At 36.4% G+C, this 7192-nt stretch overlaps 1 long non-coding RNA gene across 2 annotated transcripts; it reads right to left on the reverse strand.

Moving 5' to 3' along the window:
- Positions 1–1359: 1359 nt before the first annotated feature.
- Positions 1360–4503, reverse strand: LOC135156287 (uncharacterized). 2 transcript variants are annotated; one of them, XR_010295388.1, is made up of 4 exons: positions 4483–4503; positions 2554–2650; positions 2042–2161; positions 1360–1558 (listed from the first exon to the last, which is right to left on the reverse strand). It is a non-coding gene; the product is annotated as an uncharacterized LOC135156287 (long non-coding RNA). The 2 variants fall into 2 exon arrangements; XR_010295387.1 differs by lacking the exon at positions 4483–4503 and having other exon boundaries at positions 2554–2721.
- Positions 4504–7192: the final 2689 nt, after the last annotated feature.

Here is a 7192-nt window from a genome sequence, read left to right on the forward strand (position 1 = left end):
TATTTTTTTAAGTGTATAGAAAAATATTGAAGACAGGTAGATTTCTTTTATACCCAATTTTATGTTCACATGATAGAGTAGTACATCATGACAATTTAGTTTCTTATAAGAATATTGCAATAAGTGAGAATAAAAACATGGTTTTTCTCGGAAGTGGCCCTAACCCCTTTTGCAACTAAACTCTTCATATATTTCCTTCTTCTTTTCCCACTTGTTATCTGTCTCCTGGTTTCCATAAATCTCGTCTTATTTCTCTTCCACCCCTTTTGTTCCTACTTCCCACATTCTAGCTCTCTTACCACCCCCCTCTTAATTATCTCTTCATATGTGCCCCTCCATTTCTTTCTCATCTCTTTTCAACCCACTTCTCGTCACTCTTTCCCTCTCTCGATCTTCATCTCATTTTGAATTTTGCCAATTCCAAATTCCTTTAATTTTAGCTCTGTACAAATACTATATGAACACGAATGAAAGACATTAAGGAATTCTCTGGTTAGTGGTGAATTTTATTAATTAGCCATAAAAAAATATCACATTATCAGAGGATTAAGCTTTACCTTTTTCTTAAGCGTATGTTAATAACTTTGAACCAAAATAATTTTTTTTTGTATGCTGGGGCAGCGATCCTGGGGAGGGGGGGGGCACAGTTCCCCCTACTTCTTGAAGCACTGAAAAGTGCCTTTTTATGCAAGAAAAATGCCCCCTCACGAACGTGTTCTGTGTCCCTTTCACCTGACGAGAACCTGTTTTAGGTGTTACCAAGTGCTCTTCCTTGTATGCAATTTTTTAACCCAAAAATGCCCCCCCCCCGGAACGTGTTCTGTGCCCTTTCATCTGAGGGCCCGTTTCATGTGTTAAAGAGTGCGCCCTCGCCTTCTTGTAAGTGCCCTTTCTCGAATCACTGCCCCCTTTTACCCAAGAAAAGTGCTCCTAAAGAACTTGTTCTTTGCCCCTTTTACCTGAGAAGGACCCGTTTTATGGTCACCATGACGATTGCCCTTTGAAACAAGAAAACAATATTCTCATTTCGATAATATACTTATGAAGGAAATCCTTTGTGCATTAAGTTGAATAATTCATGAGTGGGGGTATATAAGCAGTTTCGTACAGATGGAGGGGGGGGGGGGGGCTTGAAGGACTCTTGCCCCCCCCCCAAAAAAAAAAAAAAGAGAAAGGAAATAAAAGGGTGAAATATATCATTCTGAATATTTTAGATTTTCTTTTTAAAAATGTCAAAATTATGCTTAGCTTGCAACTTCTTAAAAATTTCACGTAATACAGCATTTTCCCTATGCCCCCCCCCCCCACTTTCAACTTCACTCCACCGCTCCTATTTGTATGTTAATAGTTTCTCTTTTGCAACCAGTTTGAATGAAAATCAACAAGAAATTTCATACGTCATGAATTTGGGGTTGTGATAATAATTTAGTTTTTTGTTGTTGAAAAATTGGACTTGGAAAAAAACAACCTTTTCGATCTTCATCAAGTGGTTCCTAAGTCAGACTCTTCAATGTTGAATTGTTGGATTTCTTGAATGAAAACATCTGTTACACCAGTCCTGCAGATTTAAAAAATAGAGAAAGAAAAAAATCAATGAATTTAAATTAAAATTGTCGTGATTTATAAAATATAAATGTTTTAAGAAAAGTGAGACTATACATATATATGTTTCTTCAACACAAAACAGGAAATCTTACTTCTACTAATTATAAACTTGTACTTCTATAAAGCATATCACTTAGACCTGTTCTATGCAGTTTACATACCACTCTCCATTATAACTACATGTACTCTATGAAAAATGTCAGAGATTTCTCATAAATATGAATATATGAATCAACATATGTAAATTATATAAATAGTCAGAATTACAGTTGATATGTTTTGTTGCACAGAATATTTGATCTGTGATTAAAAACGACACTAACTATAATGATAATCTAAAAACTAAATTGAAATGGGTTTTTCAAAGGCAGGTCTATTTGTTGCCCAAAAAATGTGAACAACCTCCATTATTAAAAATATTCACTAATTAACTCACTCATATAACTGCTGTAGGTTGTATTTCTCTTTGTGGTCTAGTCGCTGTTCTATTAGGCCTACTTCACCAATTATTTATCATCATCAATCACCTCCATGGAAATTGTAAAACTGCATCATTCTATTGGACAAAATGTAAAATAACAAGATTTTTTAAAAATCGTAAATCTACAAATATGAAATATGAATATCACACTAAAGAATGAATAAAATGAATTTTGTAAAATATGAAAAATAAATATTGTTTTGTTTATAAACAAATAGGAAATAAAAAGGCCATTTAAATACTAGTAGATCAAGGACATGACCTTATTTTATAAATTTGCCCAAGGTACATAAATTTTAGTATTGGTTCTATATTAGACTCTAGAGCCTGTATATTTAAGAAGTGTATATTCATTACAGATCTTACCTCTTTGTGGCTCGGATTATTTTTATTTAATGTAAACGTTGTTAACATTCAATGCATGTAATGTATCTGTAATTTTGTATGGGTTAGTTTAAGTTTTATACCTGGATGAGAATCTGCAAAATGATGCATGCACTTATGATCATCATCTTGAACCATATAGGTAGACCTCTACTGTTTTTCTTGTTCTTCAAACTCAACCTGTTTGTGAAAGAAAAGAGAGAACAATAATAAGAAGTGATCTTTTTCATGGCCGTATGTATAGGGGGAGGGGTTTGGTTAAGAGCTGAAATGTGAAAACCTTCATCAAAAAGAGAATTGCATGACATCCTTCAATTTTACTTTAGAAAATGCACAAAACGGCCCTAGGTAATAATATTGGTCGCTTCTTGCCCTCGCTTTCTGAATTTTAGGTTTCTCAAAATTTTTTCACATGTCTGCCCCCCCCCCCAAAAAAAAAATATCTGGATCTTTTTATTTCCGAATCTTATTTCATTTTATTTTAAAATAATTTCATAATCCCATGCACTAGGTATAGGCCTAGATCTATTTGTAAGAAAGTATAGATCTAGTCCAACGAGACTCAGTGCTGTGCGACAGCGTTCATGTACCGTATCTAAATTAGGTCTACATCTAGACTAACCCAGAGAGCTCCCGCCCGCGCAGCGGGCGGGAGCCCAGAAGCTTACCGTGTATTTTACCATTGTCACCGGACTAGGGTGATTTATGGTCTAAATATTTCTCCAAATGAATTGTGAAAACAGAAAGTATACAATTACCACGATTATATGGATGAAGGTCTAACGAGTGGCAGATTCCTGACATCTGGGCACAGTCTGGAACCTCAAAAAAACGAAAAGTTCTCTCCTTCTACCCCATCTCGATCGGCCATTTTTGTTAAAAATCGTAGCAGCTCTCTGGGTTACATCTAGACTAACGATGGACTCTCGATCTATCTAGACCTAGAAAGTAAAGCTTCGATCGGTTCTAAACCGAGATCTAGACCCTATATCGGTTTATAAATTTGTGATGTCTGACTCTGACTTTTATTCCTGGCTAAGACTTCATTGCCATTATTGACCGAGAGTAGATCTAGATCTAGTCCTGGTCCACAGACAGTCATACTCGTACATGTATGTAAATGGAGTCGTTTAGGCCCAGACCTAGATCTACGCCTAAATTACAGACCTAGATCATAAGCCCTGGGGGTAAGTGTCGAGGGTTGGGAAAGTATAAGTTAGACTAGATTTGAATTAGGTAGGCCTAGCTCTTGATAGCATCGATGAATAAATAATAGTAAAGTAGCCTAGCCTAGATATAAAGTAGTAGTAGGGCCTAGGATTAAGAAGATCTAGGTCATATTGATGATAAGACAAACATGCAGAGCAGCATGTTATTTCTAAGACCGAGTCTAGCTATATTTATAAATAACAAGAGTTAAAATGGGTGGGGGCTAAATGCAGAAGCCTGAACTTATGCAAAATAAATTTGATATCTGAAACAAAGTCAAAGACAAAGTGAGGACTGAGGATTGACACAATGCCACGGCAGGCGTATCTTCATCCACGTACACTCCGCTTCACAGTTTATTCCTGACTGAGTCTCGATCTACTGAAGATAGATGCAGATCTCCCTCTAGATCTAACGTTACGGTGTCCAAAAAAAAAGCCTAATTCTTCTTGTTTTAATCAATCGTGGGTTGGTCCTTGTTGGAGGTGAACCACACCAGCCCGATTATATCTCGATTCCCAGCCGGCTAGGAGCCCGTACAAAATACATCATACATGTGGTTAACACAGCGGCATAACGGCATAACCACAACACTGCAAGCAACATACATGATACAGGCTGCACTGGGCGACGATGACAATCTAACTTCAACTTCAAAGACCAAATTGTGCTTTCCTTTAACAGAAGAATGATAGCAAACTCTCTAATTTGTTAAAGAAATAACCTAAGATCACAAAATACAGTGTGAAATGTGTAAACAGTCCACTGAATTCATGTGGTTGTATCCATTTATACGTACTCACCGGAGTGTTCGTAGGTCCATTATGTGTGTGGAAAGAAAAGTTTCAGAATGAATAAATTAGATGACGTAATGAGGTCAAATGAATAATTAATTCTGTAACACGATACCACTAGTATCGATGACAAAGAATCGGGGAAATCGCGTATTAATGACGCTCTTAGCCAATGAAAAGGCCGGATTATGAATATCTTCATGCTCATGAATGTCAATGAGGGCTTATTTTTGTCTTCAAATGATCGCGGTAGGCGGAGCCTAATCTCATTTGTTTTGTGCTGAACGCGCACGCAGCTTTCGGTCTAGTAATATATTATAAGGTCTTTGACTAATACTAACCTCGCAATACGTGTGAGTGATTTTGGCCAGGAATCAGGGTAATCACTGCTGAATATTTGTCTGGCTTTATGACATCGGCATCATGGTGATATAATTCTGTGTATAATAAAACTTAAACATTCCTCTGAAACAGCAGATTTTCAGCCATGGTCCATACCAGTGCTCCTAAATAATTTAATCGCCTGCCTGAGTCCTGACCAGTTTTAGAAATCTGAAGAAAAAATCTGCTGGAATTGTGCAAAAACATTATTTCTAAAATAAAGACTTTTTAATTTTAATAGTAGTTATGCCAAAATGCATGATTCTAAACTTATATCAGATCTGTATCTGTCATCTGACCTGAATGCATCGTCAGAACAAGTACAGTTTCCAAACATGCTTACCTTGACTTTTGACTGGATCAAACAGCGTAACCTGCAACATGCATCGGGAGCAAGTGAATGGGACCGTGCAGCTTGGAGTTTTTCAATAGTTAGTAGAGCAACACAACGAAGACTGTCGAGTGGACAAAAGCGATCTTTCCAGTTCACAATTCAATAAAAAAAAAACGGGCAAAATAACACAGTTCTGGTTCCCTTATAGTCTGAAGTTGTCGAAAACAGAATTCGGATATCACAATACATGAAGAAAACGGTAAATTCGAAGAAAAATAGAGACCAGGAAGGTGAATCAGCTATCAGTGTACTGCTGGCTTGCACAGAGAGCCGAGTGAGTCGATCATGTGACGTCATTATTCTCGACTGTTTTTGATCGCGTGATTGTCTGTCTGGGGGCGGCTGGGGGGCTGAGAAGGGTCTCTAATAATTTCATTTCTTGCATTTCCACGACATCAATAAGACTTTTTAGTGACATATTTGTGTATAAAAAGACAAGACCTGTCCATTCATATATAATTTGTCTATAATCATCACTTTCGTGAATTTTATTTGGATGTATACTTTAAGCGGTGATTGAGACAGTCTACATAATAGCTTTAATCCTCTCTCTTCTTTGTCTATTTTTCTATTAAGCGCATAGAGACGCACATGGGTAGAGATATGCGCTATATAAGCAAACGTATTATTATATTATTAAATAAAAAAAAAAACTTTCGCCTATTTTGGAACTTGTGAACCTTTTTTAATTCATATTTAGCTAGTCAAGTTCAGGGGCGAATCCAGCTTTTGTCAAGAGGGGGGGGGGGGGGGTGGGGGGGGGGGCTGAATGAATATTTCGATGCACATTTCCCTGAGCTGATATCGGCCGCTCAAAGCTGATTTTGTCGGTTTCTTTGAAGCCGGGTAGATACTTCTTACCTTTATTCTTGACAAGATAATCATATCTCAAATACAATAACCCATGCATCCCATTCATGATTACAAAAGTGCTTAAAATGTAAAATTTTTTAGGTATTAGTATCAACAAATCTAATAGGTCTAAATCATTAGATCTGAATATCAACAATTAGTTTCAGCTCTCGTTTCGGTAGAGGAATAGGGAGATTGTCACCCTTTTCATATGATGACAAAATATCCTTAAAATGTTCTGTTCATAAGTAAAAAAACAAAAACAATAATAACAGATCAGCTCGCGCTCTGCGTTCGCATCATTTGTCAAGGGCGTTCCTATCCTTTTTACATTTTTTCCTACATAGTCGTTGAAATAGTGCTTGAACGCTTTTCAGATCGGTGGATCAAAATTTTAAGCTCACGCTTCACGAACGCATTATTTGAATTTTGAAGTATGTATCGTCTTCATGGGCATTTGAAGTTTCAAACAGTCTTAGATAGGTCCCTTTTCGTAAGCTTTCGATCATGCCAGTAAAGCACAAATTTCAGCTCGCAATACTTACATTTTTGATGATTACAAACATTGCTTCGCGCTCATGTTATGTAATCATATTTAGGCGCCTTTGCAATCATGGACAGGATGCATGGGTTAATGTATTTTAAACAATTATGAATGCAAGCCCAAAGCCCGAGTCAATTAAAACAAAATAAACTGTCATGGAAAGGGGATTTTAAATTCATGGAGAATTATACATTATCTCATTAATAGAAATTACGAGCGCACAATGCTAGCTTAAAAGTTTTGACAATCAGACCTAAAAAGGAATATTTATGGAATACACAAAGATAAGTATACTCCACAAATCAAATACGTTCGAGCAGCGCGATCTGATTTTTTAAATTATATTCAGACCATAAAACGAAACATTTTAAAGAGCACTTTTCCTTAAAATCAATTTGTAAATAAAAAACATAATGAAATCTCAATGTCCCATGTATGTTTTGTATAACTTCAAAAACTTGATATTTTAAGCTCCATGACAGCCTATTGAGCGAAAAATTGATCTTATCGAATAGGCAAACCGAGCGCGAATCGCGAGCGATTTTTTT

This window comes from Lytechinus pictus, chromosome 13 (assembly GCF_037042905.1).
Source record: "Lytechinus pictus isolate F3 Inbred chromosome 13, Lp3.0, whole genome shotgun sequence".
In the NCBI taxonomy this organism is placed as follows: Eukaryota; Metazoa; Echinodermata; class Echinoidea; order Temnopleuroida; family Toxopneustidae; genus Lytechinus; species Lytechinus pictus.